This window comes from Nicotiana sylvestris, chromosome 1 (genome assembly GCF_000393655.2).
Source record: "Nicotiana sylvestris chromosome 1, ASM39365v2, whole genome shotgun sequence".
NCBI lineage: Eukaryota > Viridiplantae > Streptophyta > Magnoliopsida > Solanales > Solanaceae > Nicotiana > Nicotiana sylvestris.
Window position 1 is genome coordinate 149,144,949 of NC_091057.1, and position 18,567 is coordinate 149,163,515.

Here is an 18,567-nt window from a genome sequence, read left to right on the forward strand (position 1 = left end):
TGAGGGGAAGGGGCTTCTACTGGTGGGAAAGATTTTCTGGTAATGTAGAAGAGGAAGTTGCTAGTATACAAAATCTGAATGGTGGAGAAGGTGCTAATGAAGTAGCTAATAGTAAGTCAGATCTTGATGAACTTCCTGATGAGGATGATAGTGAAGTTGATGAAGAGGCTAGGACCTTCAGAAATAAGAGGAGAACCAAAAAGAATGCTAACAGAAGGAAGAAACAACCTGAAACTGCTAGTGTGCCTGTAGGAGAAACTGGAATTGATAGAGGTTTTGGAGATATAAGATTTAACAAAAAAGGAAAATATGTTGGTAGATTAGGAGGTGATGAGGAGTTCATTGACAGTTCTGATGCTGGCAGTGATGATTCTGATGAAGAGGTAGATGTGGATTTTCAGCATGGTGTTGACATTCCAAATAGAAGAAAAAGCATAAAGGTTAGATATGGCACTAAATGTGAAGTGGCAATTTTTGAGTTGGGCATGATATTTAAGAGTGTTGGAGAATTTAGGAAGGCAATGGCTGATTATGCAATAGAGTATAAAGTTCAGTTAAAACTTAAACCAAATGAGAAGGAAAGAGTAAGGGTGACGTGTAAAACAAAAAAAATACAAATGAGAGTTGTATGCTTCAGTTGATAGAGATTCTGGTGACTCTATGATAAAAAATTACCATCCTATTCATATATGTCAACCATTAAACACCAACAAAATGTGTAATTTAAAATACATTGCCAACAAATTCAAGAAAGAACTTAATGCTATTCCTTATATGAGAATCTTGAAAATTCAAGAACTAGTTAGAGAGAGTTTGGGATTGTATATCGGCAGAACAATAGCTTATAGAGACAAACAAATTATTTTGAGAAAGTTTATAGGGGATTGGAAGCTGGAGTTTTCCAGATTGTGTGACTATGCTGATAGTATTAAAGAAACCAATCCTGGCAGCTCCTGTTTTGTGAAAATTGACAAAGAATCTGAGCCTGGTAAGAACCTATTTCAGTACTTCTATGTCTGTTTTGATGCACTCAAGAAAGGTTGGTTAAAAGGATGTAGGAACATCATTGGTTTAGATGGTTGTTTTCTAAAGGGAAGCTGCAAGGGTGAATTACTGGTGGCTATGGGAAGAAATGGGAACCAACAGATGTTTCCAATTGCTTGGGTTGTTGTACACCATGAAACTAAACATTCATGGAGTTGGTTCCTCAATCACCTTGAGAGTAGATTTACAACTAGGTGAAGTTCTTGGCTTAACAGTAATGTTAGATGTGCAAAAAGTAAACAATTTATTTCTGTTTGTTAGTTGTTGGTATTCTATCTTCTATTTTAATTTTTAATGTTGTTTGTATATATTATTTTGCATGGGCTTTTGGTATCAGTTAAGGAGTTATTACCTATGGCAGAACAAAGAATGTGTGCAAGGCACATATGTCTAACTAGTCTAAGAAATGGAGGGGAGAAGAAAGGAGGAAACAATTCTGGAGGGTTGCAAAGGCCAGCTATCTATTTATGTACAACAAGGAAGTTGTAAACATGAGGAAACTTGGCTCTACTATATGTGAAGATACGATGAAGTACCCAAGAGATTCATGGTGCAGGGCATTCTTCCAAGAACATTCCAGATGTGACATAGTAGAGAATAACATGTGCGAAACTTTTAACTCATGGATATTGGATGCTAGGCACAAAAGTATTGTTACCATGTTAGAGGAGATTAGGCATAAGATCATGTCTAGAGAGGTTGATATGATGAAGTTTGCTGAAACTTGGATTTCAGATATATCACCTATGGCTAGGCTAACATTAGAAGAAAACAAGGATTTGGCTAGACAGTGCCAAGTTATATAGAATGAGCAGGATGGATTTGAAATCAAAAAAGGAGATTTAACTTTTATAGTTGACAATAGGATGAAGACTTGTAATTGTAGACTTTGGAGGTTGATAGGCATCCCATGTGAACATGTTGTATGTATATACTATCACATACAAGATGATCCAGATCAATATGTGGAACATTGGTACACAAAGGAAACATTTCTGAAGGCTTATGAACACTACATTCAACTAATTCCTAGCCTGAATATGTGGCATGAGAGTAATAATTGTCACACCTCCTTTTTGCGCGCCTACCCCGAAGGATAAATGCGTGAGGGAGTTTTTCCAATTTAAGTGACAATATTAGAAATGGGATTAATTATTTAATTCAGAGTCGCCACTTGGGAAAGGTTTGGCTTTTGGTGTCCTAAGTCACCGGTTTATCTTGAATCCCAATTCGAGGAAAATATTCGACTTTCCAAATGAAGTCTGCGAACCAGAAATTCTAAGTAAGGAATTTTGTTGACCCGAGGGAAGGTGTTAGGCACCCCCGAATCCCATGGTTCTAGCACAGTCGCTTAAATTGTTATAATGGCTAAATATCTGGTTTTAATACATGTTATAACTTGTGTGCTTTTATTAAGTTTAAATCACTTTTATTATTATTTTTTAATAGAATTGCAACGTCGTGAAAATGCATCTCGAACCACGTCGCAATCAATGCGCCCGTGGTTGTTAATACATTCCGACTCCATTGAGATTTGGATTAGGGTCACATAAATGCGCACCCAAGTTTAGGAAAGTAATATTATTAAAAACGTGCCTAAAGAGACTAACAAAACCAAAACCAATCACCAACTCTCGGAAGTTGAGCTCAGTTTTGTGGATAATATTGTGGTCGCGTGTAAGGTTGCGCATTCATCAACGCATACCAACAAAATCAATCAACTGAACAGAACCTGGCTGGTTTACTCACACACACAACCTTGTTAGTTTTGAGGCATTTAACATATAGGAAATCGCACGTTGGAATGCAATGCACCTAAACAGTTAAACGCTTCTACCATGTGTTTGAACGGGTTACGTGTTTCATCCCAGCCTTAAACTAGCCCTCTTCACTATGTACCTCTTTTCTTTTATTCCTGCCTCTCTTTAACCACTCTTGATCTTGTTTTTGCCGCTCTTTTTTTGTTTTTGGCACTTTTTTTTTTAATTTTTTCTCTTTTTTTTTCATTTTTTACTCAATTATTTTATGGCTATGATCAAATCCGATGGGGATTGCCTACGTATCATGACCCCGCATGAATCAAATCTTGCGTAGTTCGGGAGATCGTGAATAGAGTAAGTAAACTAACTCTTTTTTTTTCTTTTTAAAAAAAAATGCTTTAAAAGAATAAAGTTTTTTTTTTGGATTTTTGTTTCTTTTGGATTTTTCTAAAAATACTTTAAAAGAAGAAAAGGATATTTTTTGGATTTTTGAATTTGACTCTATTTTTATTTTTTGAAAGAAAGACTTCTAAAAATTTCTTTTCTTTTGATTGGAACTTTGAGAATTTTAGAAGTAAAAAAGAAAATATTTTTGTTTGAATTTTCATTTGTTCTCTCTTTTTCTAAATAAGAAAGAAAATATTTTCTTTGGATTTTGGCTGTCACCTCTTAATTTTCGAAAGAGGCACTTTTAAGAAAATATTTTGGATTTTTGAGTTTTTTATTTATTTACAAAAGCACTTCTAAAGAAAAGCGAAAATATTTTTGGACTCATATTTTCAACGTTTTTATGGATATTTACAAAATAAAGACAGTTAAAGAGCAATTTTTTCTGGATTTTTGTTTCTGATATTTTTTGGATTTTTTGGAAAAATTCTTCAGAATGAAGGAAACCCGTATTTTAGATTTTGATTTTTATTGATTTTTCTTTTTTTTTTGTATGAAAGATATTAGAAAGAAGGAAACCATTTTTCTTTTGAGTTTAAAAACTACTTTTTTTTTGTTTTTAAAATTTTTTAAGGAAATATTTTCAAAGAAGGGACTGGAAGAAAATATTTTTGGATTATTTTTTGAAAATTGGGGTCGAAACCGATGATGTTTGCCTACGTATCTCACATCCGGTGAGAATTAGACCCGCATAGTTCGGTCAGATAAAACAAACTTCTTTTGAAAAACAAGACTCTTTTTCCATTGGCAAACAAAACCATTTTTCAAAACTCTTTTTTTTCTTTTTTTTTTCAAAAATTCGGCAGAGTTTCGACACTATTTGGACGTTGATTTTTTTTCAAAGCAGGCGATTAACTACCTCTATTTCCCTTTCCTCAAGTCATTCAAAAGCCGGTCGGCATGCAAATCCGAAACAAACAAATGCACAAGTAGCAAGTTGGATGCATCAGGATGGTCTTTTGTCATTTTGGTACATCTGTCCTAGACAGACCCAACCCCTGTGTTGAGCCTCCAAAGTCAAATGCACATGATGCAAACAAACGTTCCTACTAGGGATCCGACATGAAGCTGAGTTATTCTAGGTTCGTAACCTGGGTATTTGTTCTAGACTGTGTGCAAGAGTGGACAACTCGAGTCGAGGAGGGGGCTACGTACCGGGGACCCGCGAGATCGTCCGGCTTTGTAACTTGTCCGGCCTCTTTCTTATTTCAGGGTATGACACTAACAGAGTAGGGAGTCTCGACCAGCAAGCACATCCCCGAAGATGAGAAGATGAGGGTTTCGGCACAGTTTATATACAGTTCAGATAATATCAAAGCGGTAAAAGGCAACATTTAGCACGTTATGCCCAAACATATAATAAAGATCAGATAATAAAGCCAAATATAACAATTATTCTAAGCTCGAATTCTTGAACCCTGAACCAGAGATTCTGGTTCGTTCCCCAGCGGAGTCGCCAGAGCTGTCACACCTCCTTTTTGCGCGCCTACCCCGAAGGATAAATGCGTGAGGGAGTTTTTTCATTTTAAGTGACAATATTCGAAATAGGATTAATTATTTAATTCAGAGTCGCTACTTGGGAAAGGTTTGACTTTTGGTGTCCCAAGTCACTGGTTTATCTTGAATCCCAATTCGAGGAAAATATTCGACTTTCCAAATGAAGTCTGCGAACCAGAAATTCTAAGTAAGGAATTCTGTTGATCCGAGGGAAGGTGTTAGGCACCCCCGAATCCCGTGGTTCTAGCATGGTCGCTTAAATTTTTATAATGGCTAAATATCTAATTTTAATACATGTTATAACTTGTGTGCTTTTATTAAGTTTAAACCGCTTTTATTATTATTTTTAATAGAATTGCAACGTCGTGAAAATGCATCTCGAACCACGTCGCAATCAATGCGCCCGTGGTTGTTAATACATTCCGACTCCGTTGAGATTTGGATTTGGGTCACATAAATGCGCACCCAAGTTTAGGAAAGTAATATTATTAAAAACGTGCCTAAAGAGACTAACACGTTATTATTTTTGGGGAGGGCCGTGAAATTCGCTAAACGGCCCATCCCAAATTCTAAGTATTTAATATATACATTTATGAGGGCCTCGCGGTTTGTGCGTTTTATTCGGCGAGGCTCGTCTCATTTATTTTAAAAGGATAATCTTAAAATGACTACATTTTCTATTTTTGTTCGTCTCAAAAATGAAAGAAGAAAATATACGCTAATTAAATTACATGCTTGGCAAGTTCGGGCCTCTTATCAATTATTAGATTACAAAAGATGCTAACGCAAAATTGCGATCGAATTTGCTCAAAAGAAAATTGTTTCGTGTCTTATTCTATAATTAAATATTACCAAAAGAAAAATGAAATTATAAATAAAATATGGAATTGACGAACAATATTATCAAAACAAACAAATTATTCTTTAACTAATTTAGACTTCACATTATTAGATGAATTGAACCATTGGAACTAATTATTATTTTTTTAACTATTTGAAACTGAACCAACCTTGACTACCAATGCATACGAAAGTTGTTAAAACTTAAGCGACACTTTGAAAATCTATTACATTTAAAGGAACTCTAACAAGCCTTGTTCGAAATCAACTCATGTCTAACCAAGTTAATGACCTTAGCCTTACTACATCGAATCAAACTTCAAATATGGCAGACCTACTGATTCTGCGAAATTACTGGCTTAATATCCTACTTTTAATAATTTGAGTCAACATTTAACATGCTTATTTTCAGATTACCACTACGGGATATGACATTTATAAGCTATCTACATAATTTAACATTCTGTCACAAAAATCTACACGCCTAAAACAGTTCCAATTGTACAGTCACGTTTCTATTATTCATACAGAATAGAAAAACAGAGCTAATATTGGATAAATCTACTTCATTTAACATCTATAGCATTAAAGACGACAAATAGCATCCAAATGTGCAGGTTTGCTGCATAATTCCATTTCAACTTCAACTCAAGTTACATCAAGGTGATTCGAAATATGTACCTGGAATTCAATGTTCAAAGGAAGAAGAAGAAAAAGTCAAGCAGGAGCAGTAGCAATAACACAACAACAGCAGGTTCAGCAACATCAAAACCAATAACGACCAGTGGAATAAACCAGTAACAGATTGAAAACCAGCAGTACCAAAATGCAATCGCAGTCAAAGCAGAAGAGAGACGGATACAAGACGCAGTAGTTTACTGATTTTGAATAACACTCAAGGAAAAGCAAACGGAAATTATTCAAGTAAAAGTTCAACTTGTTTTTCTCTTTTGCTCTCAAATTCTGATTTCTCAAAATTCAGTCAACTCTCTCAACTTTCTTTTTTCTCTCTTATCATCCTCTTATTGTGTAAAAATGACTCTATTTATAACCAAGACTCTTGTCTTGAACCACTAACCCGAAATATTCCCATAATTGCATGTTTTGCCCCCACTACTTAATGTTTTTCTTATTTAATTCCCTTGTTCCTCATGCCTACATGTTTTGTCTCCCACTATATTAAACAAATACATTATTCCCACCCCATTATGTCTTGTCCCCCACTATATTAAACAAATGCATTATTCCCACTCCATTATGTCTTGTCCCCCACTATATTAAACAAATGCATTATTCTCACTCCATTATGTCTTGTCCCCCACCATGTATTATTGTAATATTATTAATGCCTAGTGGACGGAGCACTCAGATTAAATAATTGTTCAAATTTTTAATTCCAAAAATACCCCTCCGAACTTACTAAAATTACCATTTTACCCCCCTGAAAATACAACAATTTACCATTCTACCCTCATCAGCTGTAACCAATTCGCCTAATCAAATCTAACCAAAATACAACAGCTATAACCAATTCCTAAACAAATTCAAACAACAAATTCTAACTAAATGATGAACAACAAAGAAACAACTCGAATTATTTTGACTGAAACAATATTTTTATTTTATTTTTTCTTTTAACAACAAACCTACTTTCATATTCAACAACAATAACAAACAAGTAGATTCAAATCACTAAACTCAAAAAATCAATTGAACTTCAAATTAAATCTAACAACATTATAACCAACACACTTTCATATTAAACTAAACAAGAACAAATTAATAAAAAAAAACTGAAGAAATAATTAAGAAATGAATCAAACATATACTGATTTCAAATCCAAAAATATTAAACAAGATACGAACAGAAATGAAACTTAAACCAACTAACCGGATCGGAACAACGACGAACTCGAACGGAAACAAATCTGCCCGGAAATAATTATCGCACCAAAATAACTCGACGACGAAGATGACCATGAAGAAGCAGCTAAACATAGCAGAATGCAGCAGAAATAACGGGCCTGACTGTTGCTGCGTCGCTGAGCCGGAGCTCGACGAACTGAGCTCGAGTTGGGGTTGTCGCTGCTTGCTCGTTCATCGCTGCTCGGAGATCGATGGACTGGGTGTCGGAGCTGGACGTAGACAGATTGTGGAGCTGTGTGTGTGTGTGTTGCGATGTGAAAACGAAGCGGAAGGGGAGGTCGTCGATGGAGCTGGTCGTTCATGGTTGTCGTTGGACGATGGTGGAGCTGAAGGGTGGTGACGATGAAGACGATGGAGGCTGGCTGTTGGTCGTCGATGGCTGGAGCTCGACGGACTGTTGATGGTCGCCGCTGGAGCTGCTGGTCGTGGGCTGCAGCGCTGTGGACAAGCTTGAGCCATGGACGAGCTTGAGGGGCAACCATAGAATGCAAATGCAAATGCGACATATTTTTATATTTTTTATTAATTTAACACATTAACATGCACAGGCAAAAATACAAATAATTATCCAAAATTGCCACAAAAATTCAAAAATTGCACACAAAGGAAAATTGTTTTATTTTGGATTTTTTTTGGGAGTAATTCTCATATAGGGCAAAAATCACGTGCTCACAGCTACCCCTCTTTTTCCGGAAACACGTAGGGTTTTCGTGCAAAGATAAAGTGAGCAGACATGAGCGATTTTTGCCCGTTGGAATACTCCGTGTGAAGCATTTTTTAAAATTTGACCGAACCTTCGCTTCAGAGGTTTCCTACATATCCTGGGCTAAACAGGAATCAGGTCAATATAGTTCGGGAAGTTTTGGTAGCTGGGACTACCATGACGCTACGACTTTACTGTTACTGATGTTGCTGCTGCTGCTACTGCTCACTGACCTCCTTATTTCATTTAAAGAAAAATCAAAGATAAGCTAGATATGCCTATCAACTACTAGTTACAAGATTCCTATCTATAATTCTTTCGCAACTTGATCTTGAGCCTTAGTTGATTCTGCTTGTAGACTTCGATCTGAATCTTGATGCTCGCAAGTTGTAGGCGCTTGTTTATTTCTGCGGCATTGAGTGAAGCGGGATTGGTGGAGCTTGTGACTTCAATCAGATTTTGAGTGATCTGCACTTTGTTTGCTCCAATATTTGGGAACATCTTCTTTTTGTTCTTTTCTTCCTTTCTTTATTCTGGATTGAGACTCACTCCGTAGGTCATCTCGATCCCTGTGCCTCGAGGTCAAACCTGCTCAGACAACAAAACAAACAAACGAACGAAATTTTTCTGCCCCAGTTTTACTAGGAAAATTTCGTGAGTTAATTGCCATAAAAATCTACAGAATTGATGAGGGGATTGGAAACCTCAAGTCTAAAAGGCGCAACTCAGGGATTGGAGCCCTAATGTATGCAAAAGGCAAAACGCTCAACTTAGGGATTGGAGCCCTAATGTCGGCTAAAAGAAAATCGCTCAACTCAGGGATTGGAGCCCTAATGTCGGCTAAAGGAAACTTGCTCGACTCAGGGATTGGAGCCCTAATGTCGGCTAAAGAAAATCGCTCAAATCAGGGATTGGAGCCCTAATGTCGGCTAAAAGAAAATTCGCTCAACTCGGGGATTGGAGCCCTAATGTCGGCTAAAGGAAAATTTGCTCAACTCAGGGATTGGAGCCCTGATGTCGGCTAACAGAAACTTGCTCGACTCAGGGATTGGAGCCCTAATGTCGGCTAAAGGAAACTTGCTCGATTCAGGGATTGGAGCCCCAATGTCGGCTAAAGGAAAATCTGCTCAACTCAGGGATTGGAGCCCTAATGTCGGCTAAAGAAAATTGCTCAACTCAGGGATTGGAGCCCTAATGTCGGCTAAAAGAAAATCGCTCAACTCAGGGATTGGAGCCCTAATGTCGGTTAAAGGAAAATTGCTCAACTCAGGGATTGGAGCCCTAATGTCGGCTAAAGGAAAATTGCTCAACTCAGGGATTGGAGCTCTAATGTCGGCTAAAAGAAACTTGCTCAACTCAGGTATTGGAGCCCTAATGTCGGCTAAAGGAAAATTGCTCAACTCAGGGATTGGAGCCCTAATGTCGGCTAAAGGAAAATTGCTCAACTCAGGGATTGGATCCCTAATGTCGGCTAAAAAAAATTGCTCAACTCAGGGATTGGAGCCCTAATGTCGGCTAAAAGAAACTTGCTCAACTCAGGGATTGGAGCCCTAATGTCGGCTAAAAGAAACTGTCACGACCCAAATCCCGGTCGTGATGGCGCCCAGCACACTACTAGGCAAGCCCGACCATTATTCAACACTTAACCCAATTTATCAAAAATAGCGGAAAGAAATATCAATTAAGCAAGATTAAAGTACTGAAGAATTTAACAAAATACACAATATAATCTCACTAGGACCCGGTGTCACGAATCTGAGCCTCTAGAATACAGAATATCATCCTAATACATGGTATATCCAAAGTCTGATAATGCGGAAATAAAGAGATAGGATAGGAGGGAGAAGATCAATGGCTGCGAACGCCGTGCAGCTACCTCGATACTCCCAGAGGCTGGATCTGCTGATCAACTGGATCTACTGAGCCTGAGACTGCCCTGGATCTGCACACAAGGTGCAGGGAGTAAAGTGAGTACTCCGACCCAGTGAGTAATAAAAGTAACTACAGTCCGAAGATAAGAAAATCCAGTAAATACACAAAGTAAGCTAAAATCCAAATATACAGCAACATATGGAACTGAGCAGCTAAACAACAGTATAAATAGAAATACATGAATGCAATGCAATGCATATGATGGTACATTCCAGTACCCACTGCGGCGTGCAGCCCGAGCCATCCATATTTATTTATCGTCGACGGCGCTCACTGGGGGTGTGTACAGACTCCGGAGGGGCTCCTACAGCCCAAGCGCAATATCTTGGTCAGTCATTGTTACCTGACCGGTCAGCCATTGTTACCTGACCAATTTATATCATACAGTGCCATTGTTACCACTGTTCAAGTATATCATCCAGTGTCATTGTTACCACTATTTCAAGTATATCACACAGTGTCATTGTTACCACTGTTTCAAGTATATCACACAGTGTCATTGTTACCACTGTTTCAAGTATATCACACAGTGTCATTGTTACCACTGTTTCAAGTATATCACATAGTGTCATTGTTACCACTGTTTCAAGTCACTTTATAATCAGTCCAGAAAATAATATAATAAGCCCCTTGGGCATTTACAAAACAGAAGTTCCCAGCCCGGAATACATTTAAAAATATCATTTAAGTTTTCAACACTTAGAATTATGGCTGAGTTTGCAAAACAGCATTTAAAACCTTGGACTGAAATTAAATGATATGCAAATCATGCTAAGCAGTAATATCAATCCTCGAAGGATTTTACAAATCGGCACAAGGCCCCAAACATGGCATCAAGCCCAGTAATATCAATGAAGTATGTGTATCAATCACCAGTATAGTATAAACATCACACGAGATGGACCAAGTCACAATCCCCAATAGTATCCGACCCCGCACTCGCCATGGAGTGCGTGTCACGCCTCAATATAGCGTTACGATGTGAAAGTCCGGGGTTTCAAACCCTCAGAACAACATTTACATCTATTACTCACCTCAAGATGGCCAAAAGTCTACTCCGCGATGCCCTTCCCTTTCGAATCGACCTCCTCGCGCGTCGAATCTTGCCAAAATCACAAGGAATATATTACAATAGGCTAAGGGAATAGCTCAATCGAAAAGACTCGAAAAATATCGAAAATCACGAAATTTGCAAAACCTGAGCCCCGGGCCCACTTCTCGAAAAATTACGAAAGTCACATCACCGGATTCCTCGTCTCGCCACGAGTCCGTACATATAAAATTTACCAAAATCGGAGTTCAAATGACCCCTCAAATCTTCATTTTAGAATTTCAATCTCAAGCCCTAATTTCTTATAATTTGGCTATGTTTTCATGGATTTCAAGGATGATTCTTCAATAAAATCATGTATTTAACTCATAAAACTTACCTCCAATCGATCTCAGTTGAAACTCCCTTCAATCCCCGTCCAAAAGCTCTCAAAATGACTGAAAATGGTGGAAAAATGACCCAAAATCGGATATAAACTCACTGCCTAGATTTTTCGCAATCACTGTTCACCCGCGCGGAACTGTTTACGCGCGGGTTACTGTTCACTGCTACTAGAAAAATGCACCAGCAGCCAATTTAAATTGCAGCACAGCCATTTTTCACTAAAATGGCTCTAACTCCATCATACGAACTCGGAATTAGACGATTCTTGTTCCTATGAGTCACAAATAATAATACGCTCTTCAATTGAAACTCAATTCGGAGCTCATTTGCCCAGTGCGATATCCATTTCGCTCGTTAAACAATTACTCATGTTTCGCGTCAAAAACCTAACCGCGACTTGATGAAATTAGACCAAAATTTCCAGATCAGTCCTATAATTCATTATCAAAATTCCGGAAGTCTCGGAATCAAATTTGGATCTCTAGAACTAAAAATGAACCTTTAGATCATTACATTTATGCTCAAAACGGCAAAAATCTTCCAAAAACTCTTCCAAAATTTGTCCGAGCCTCATGGGATCCCAACAAAGTATACTAACAAGTCCCATAATATGACACAAACTTAGTTGTTCCTTCGAATCACCAAAAACAACGCAAAAATACTAAATTCACCACGGATTCAAGCCTATGAACTTTGAAACTTCAAATTTTCACATCCGATGTCGAAACACGTCAAAACTAGTCCGAATGATCTCAAATTTTGCAGACAAGTCCAAAATGACATAACGAAGCTACAGAAACTCTCAGAATTCCATTCCGAGCCTCGGATCAAAATCTTACCTATCAACCGGAATTCGCCAAAATACTAACTTTGCCGATTCAAGCTTAATTCTACACCGGTCATCACAAAAATATTCCGGACACACTCCTAAGTCCCAAATCACCTAACAAAGCTATTTGAACCATAAAATTCACATTTCGAGCGCTCTAACACATAAGTCAATATCCGGTTGACTTTTCCAACTTAAGCTTCCTTGAAAGAGACTAAGTGTCTCAAACCTTACCAAAATCATTCAGGAATGACTTCAAATTTTGCACACAAGTCACATTCGACATTACGGACTTTCCCCAACTTTCGGAATCGCATTCCAACCCCGATATCAAAATTTCCACTTCCGATCGAATTTTCTCAAAAACCTTCAAATTTCTATATTTAGCCAAACGACCCCAAAATGACCTACGGACCTCCGAATTCACTTCCGATCGCGCTCCCAAATCCAGAATCACCATACGGAGCTACTCCCAGTCTCGGAATTCCAAACGGACATCAATAACACTGAAATGCATTTTAAGCCAAACTGATGCAATTTCTTCTAAAATGCTATCTTCCACAATAGGCGCCAAAACGCTCCCGGGTTATCCAAAACCCGATCCGGGCATATGCCCAAGTATGAAATCATCATACGAACCTGCTGGAACCTTCGGATCCCAATTTCGAGGTATTTTACTCAAAATTGCAATCCTAGTTCATTTCTTCAATTTTAAGCTTTCAAAATGAGAATTTCCATTTAGATTTGACTCCAAACTTCCTGAATTTTAATTTTGACCATACACTCAAGTCAATATACCTGAGATGAAGCTGCTCATGGCCTCAAACTGCTGAATGACGCGCCGGAGCTCAAAACGACCGATCGGGTCGTTACAGAAACTTTCTCAACTCAGGGATTGGAGCCCTAATGCCGGCTAAAGGAAAATTGCTCAACTCATGGATTGGAGCCCTAATGTCGGCTAAAGGAAAATTGCTCAACTCAGGGATTGGAGCCCTAATGTCGGCTAAAAGAAAATCGCTCAACTCAGGGATTGGAGCCCTAATGTCGGCTAAAGGAAAATTGCTCAACTCAGGGATTGGAGCCCTAATGTCGGCTAAAGGTGACTAGGGAATGGAGGCCCTATGTCTAAAATCTCAACTCAGAGATTGGAGCCCTAATGTTGGCAAAGGTGACTAGGGAATGGAGGCCTTATGTCTAAAGTCTCAACTAAGGGATTGGAGCCCTAATGTTGGCAAAAGGCGACTAGGGAATGGAGGCCCTATGTCTAAAATCTCAACTCAGGGATTGAAGCCCTAATGTTGGCAAAGGTGACTAGGGAATGGAGGCTCTATGTCTAAAATCTCAACTCAGGGATTGGAGCCCTAATGTTGGCAAAGGTGACTAAGGAATGGAGGCCCTATGTCTAAAATCTTAACTTAGGAATTGGAGCCCTAGTGTTGGCAAAGGTGACTAGGGAATGGAGGCCCTATGTCTAAAATCTCAACTCAGGGATTGGAGCCCTAATGTTGGCAAAAGGCGACTAGGGAATGGAGGCCCTATGTCTAAAATCTCAACTTAGGGATTGAAGCCCTAATGTTGGCAAAGGTGACTAGGGAATGGAGGCCCTATGTCTAAAATCTCAACTCAGGGATTGAAGCCCTAATGTTGGCAAAGGTGACTAGGGAATGGAGGCCCTATGTCTAAAATCTCAACTTAGGGATTGGAGCCCTAATGTTGGCAAATATGACTAGGGAATGGAGGCCCTATGTCTAAAATCTCAACTTATGGATTGGAGCCTTAATGTTGGCAAAGGTGACTAGGGAATGGAGGCCCTATGTCTAAAATCTCAACTCAGGGATTGGATCCCTAATGTTGGCAAAAAGCGACTAGGGAATGGAGGCCCTATGTCTAAAATCTCAACTTAGGGATTGGAGCTCTAATGTTGGCAAAGGTGACTAGGGAATGGAAGCCCTATGTCTAAAATCTCAACTTAGAGATTGGAGCCTTAATGTTGGCAAAGGTGACTAGGGAATGGAGGCCCTCAGTCTAAAATCTCAACTCAGGGATTGGAGCCTTAATGTTGGCGAAAAATAGGTTGATATTGGGGATTCTAAACTAACCCTTTTTTTTGGAATTTTCTTCTTATTTCTCTTTTCGTTTTTTTTTAATTATTTTTTTGTTCAGTAAAAATGCAGGAAAGAATTTGGAGGAAACTTCCCTTTTGGGTTGATTCCTTGCTGCAAAGCTGTTTCTTGCACTTGTGCATTTCTTTTCCCTTTTGGTTGCACCTGCTTCTTGCACGGTTGCTTTGGATTGCACATGTTTCAATTTTCCAAACAAAGAATAATTGTCAGTTTGAAAACGGTGGTTGGTTCGGTGGCCTTGATCATTCCAATTGCTTGGTCCCGGCCTCATTTCTGTTGAGAAACTTCGCCATTGATTGGTTTCAAAGGCGACCCCCTTTCAAACTGATAAGACTCAGATTTCAGGATTTCATGATGACTCGTCCGTGTAAGGCTTTGGTTCTCATTCCGCTTCCCAGACCTTTGCCTTTGACTTTCTTCTCTTTCCTTTTTTTTAATGCCTTTGCTTTGGAGGTAATCAAACATCATGATCAGTCGGGATTGGACTGATGCACCACTGAAGCTGGGTATTTTCTTCACCTCTTGCCAGACGGAGCTCTGTGAAACCGGTCCTGCCACCTTTTCTTTCTAACACATTTTGGAATTTAGGGTTAAGCCGAAAGAGATTCAAGAAAAGGTAAACAAAGAGCAGAAAAACGAATTTAAAAGAGAAGCGTCCCTTTCGGGGGAAAGAAGGACTTATCTAAGGTGCATGCTGGCTTCAAACTGACATGACATGCTTTTTGGACTGGATGCCCGAATCCTCACGAACTTGCATTTCCTCATGAACCAAAATGGATCTATGTTTCCCAACTAGGGAACCTTGCCAAAACTTTCTGTGGTGAAATCTTTTCGGCCGACAACGCCCTTTGCGGGTTTTCGCTAGTCGACCTCTCTTATTTCTCTTCTCACCGTCGCCCGATAGTACCTTTTGCGGTTTTCACTAAACAGACTCTCTCATTCTTGGTTTCTCTACTCTCGTCGCCTCATGGTGCCCGAAGGTTTTCACCGACAAGACTCTCTCATTTTATTTCTCTCAATTTTAGAATGCATCGGCTTCCAACAATGATATTTCTTGGTTTCCCCCGCCTTTGGCAATTGATCCGAAGGACTTGTACTTGGTTTTTGGTAAAAAGAATTGTGGATGAAATTACAACTTCGGAACCATTTGGTGTTCCCGTGGTTGAACCATTATAACATCTGCCCCAGTTTCAACTTCAGGAAAAATTGGATTTTTGTTTTGGTGTGACTGAACCCCAAGGAGAGGTTGCCTACGTATCCTTTCGGAATCAAGTCAAACGTAGTTCAGGCAAATCATTTGTTTTTTTTTGTTTTTTTCGGAGCATCAGGGAATTTTTGATCCTCAAATCTAACTGCAGTGGCTAATCATGTGGGACTTAACCTTTCCAACTTTATTTTGCCTTTGTAGGCCTTTCTTTTCTGTCTTCTTTTTTCCAACTTCAATTTTAGAGCATTTGGGGGTACCTTGGTTTCTTCAACTTCGCTGAGGCGATTAGTCATGTGAAACTCAACCCTTTCAACTTCAATTGCCTTTATAGGCGCTTTAATTTGATTTTCTCCTTCCAAGAGTTTTGATTCCTGAGCATCGGCCGCCATGGCCAGTCAAGGTCGACTTGATGCACCTGCTGAGGCTGGGCGCCTTTTGCACATTAGCGTGTATCAAACGAAAGCCCTGTAAATCAGTCTTGCCATCCTTTCTTTGTCTTGGTTTTGGAACAGTGTTAGACCAAAAGGGATTCAAAGAGAAACAAATAATTGAATGGAGAATGAGTTTAAAACTAGAAGTGTCCCTTTCGGGGAAAGGAGAGAAGGACTTATCTGGAGTACATGCGGACTTTAATGAACATGACATGCCTTTTGGACTGGATGCCTGATCTGTGTAAACCGTACGACTCTCAAAAATTCATCACAACTTTGCCTTGAATACCGAGGAACCTTGCCAGGACTCTGTTGATGCCGATAGCTGTGAGGATCTTATTTTCGATCATGGGCGCCCTTTGTGGGTTTTCACGAGCTGGCATTTTTCATTTCATTTCTTACCATCTCCTTATAGTGCCCGTGTGGGTTTTCACTAACAAAACTCTCTCATTTTCATTTTTCTTTACTTACTGTCGCCTTACGATGCCCGTGTGGGTTTTCACCAATAAGACTCTCTCATTTTATTTCTCTTATTTTGCTTGCGAGGATCTAAGTAACTACATTCTCCGATCCTTGAACATTCTTACCGATTGATCGGAAGGACTTGAACAGGATTTGGGGTAAAACGAGCTTGGATAGAATTACAACTTTAGAACCTTTCTGGCGAACTGTCACCGAACCACTATAACTTTTGCCCTAGTTTCACTTTTGGGGGGATCTTGGATTTTATTTTGGTGTGACTGAACCCCAAGGAGAGGTTGCCTACGTATCCTTTCGGAATCAAGTCAGACGTAGTTCAGGCAAATCATTTGTTTTTGATTTTCTTTTATTTTTCTGATTTGCTTTGTTTTTCACTTTCTTCTTCCCTTCTGTTTCCCTTTTTTTTTCATTGTCTTTTCTTCCTTTTTTGTATATATATTTTCTTATTTTTCCAATTCTTTCTTCTTCTTTTTTTTCTTCATTTTTCTTTTTCATTTCAATTTCTTTTTTTTCATTTTATTTTTCAATAATACTTTCAGGTTCAAAAGAGGGTAATCAAAGAAGAGTAACCAGCTCAAATGGGTTTGCAAAGGGTTGATAGTGTTTGGGTAGCGAGAATGAAAGCCTTCGTCATCTCAACCGGAAAATATTAGAACTATATGTAGGATCCAACATAGTACCTTTTGACTGCATTTGCATTGACAGTTATTTCAAGGGCATTTCCTTCGATGTGTCCCAAGTACAACGCACTCTTTCGGCAGTACTCTTGTTGCAATGTATGTACCTTTCCAATCTGGACCCAATTTCTTTCAGCTTTTCCAACTCTTTGTTTTATTTTCTTAAACGTATCTTCATTGCGATCTAATTTTTGATTCATTATTTCGAGGTCTGACGGCTTTCAGGATCCGGGCATGAAGTCCGCAAGCATGTCGTGTTATTGAAATCTGCATTTAAGAGAATTGAAAAGAGAATAAGAAAGAAAAATGACAAGATTAAGAGAAGAGACATTCCTAGACAATGAAATATTAATTTCATTTTTTTTTTATTGAATTTTTTTTTGAATTTTTTGAAGATAGAAGGGTTTATACAAGAAAGTAAGACAATAAAGTAAAACATCTGGATCACACCATGAGATAATCTGGATGTAGAAAGGATAGCAAGACTGGCTACTGAGACTCCCGTCTGATGGGGAACATTCATGTTTGGCAACCATTTTATGGCTTTTCTTCTATCTCGGCAATGGTTGTAATGGCCTTCAGTGTCGGATCAAATTCTTCATCTTCATAAATCATTCCGACTATTGGCATGTTGTTGTGGGCGGGCAACAGATTGTTCATCACGTCAGGAGCTTCTTCATCCCGAAAAACGATTCTTTCAGCTTCAATCGAATCTTCAACTGCCCTTTTGAGGGTCCAACAGTCCTTTGTACTGTGCCTCACTGCTCCAGAGTGGTATTCACATATAGTGTCAGCTCAGTGCGGTGGGGACTTGGGGTTCAGCCGAATTTGGTCCACTGGCTGCAATAGATCTAGCCTAATCAGCTTTTTGAACAAGCTTGAATACGATTCACCAATAGGGGTGAACTGATTCTTTCTGAAAGGCTCTCTTGGGCGAGGATTGTACCGGGGAACATCTGATTGAGGATTGTATGGAGCTTGGTAAGGATGGACATTTCTGGGAAATGGAGCTCAGTTTTTTGGATAATATTGTGGCCGCGTGTAAGGTTGCACATTCATCAACGCATACCAACAAAACCAATCACCTGAACAAAACCTGGCTGGTTTACTCACACACACAACCTTGTTAGTTTTGAGGCATTTAACATATAGGAAATCGCACGTTGGGATGCAATTCACCTAAACAGTTAAACGTTTTACCATGTGTTTGAACGGGTTGCATGTTTCATCCCGGCC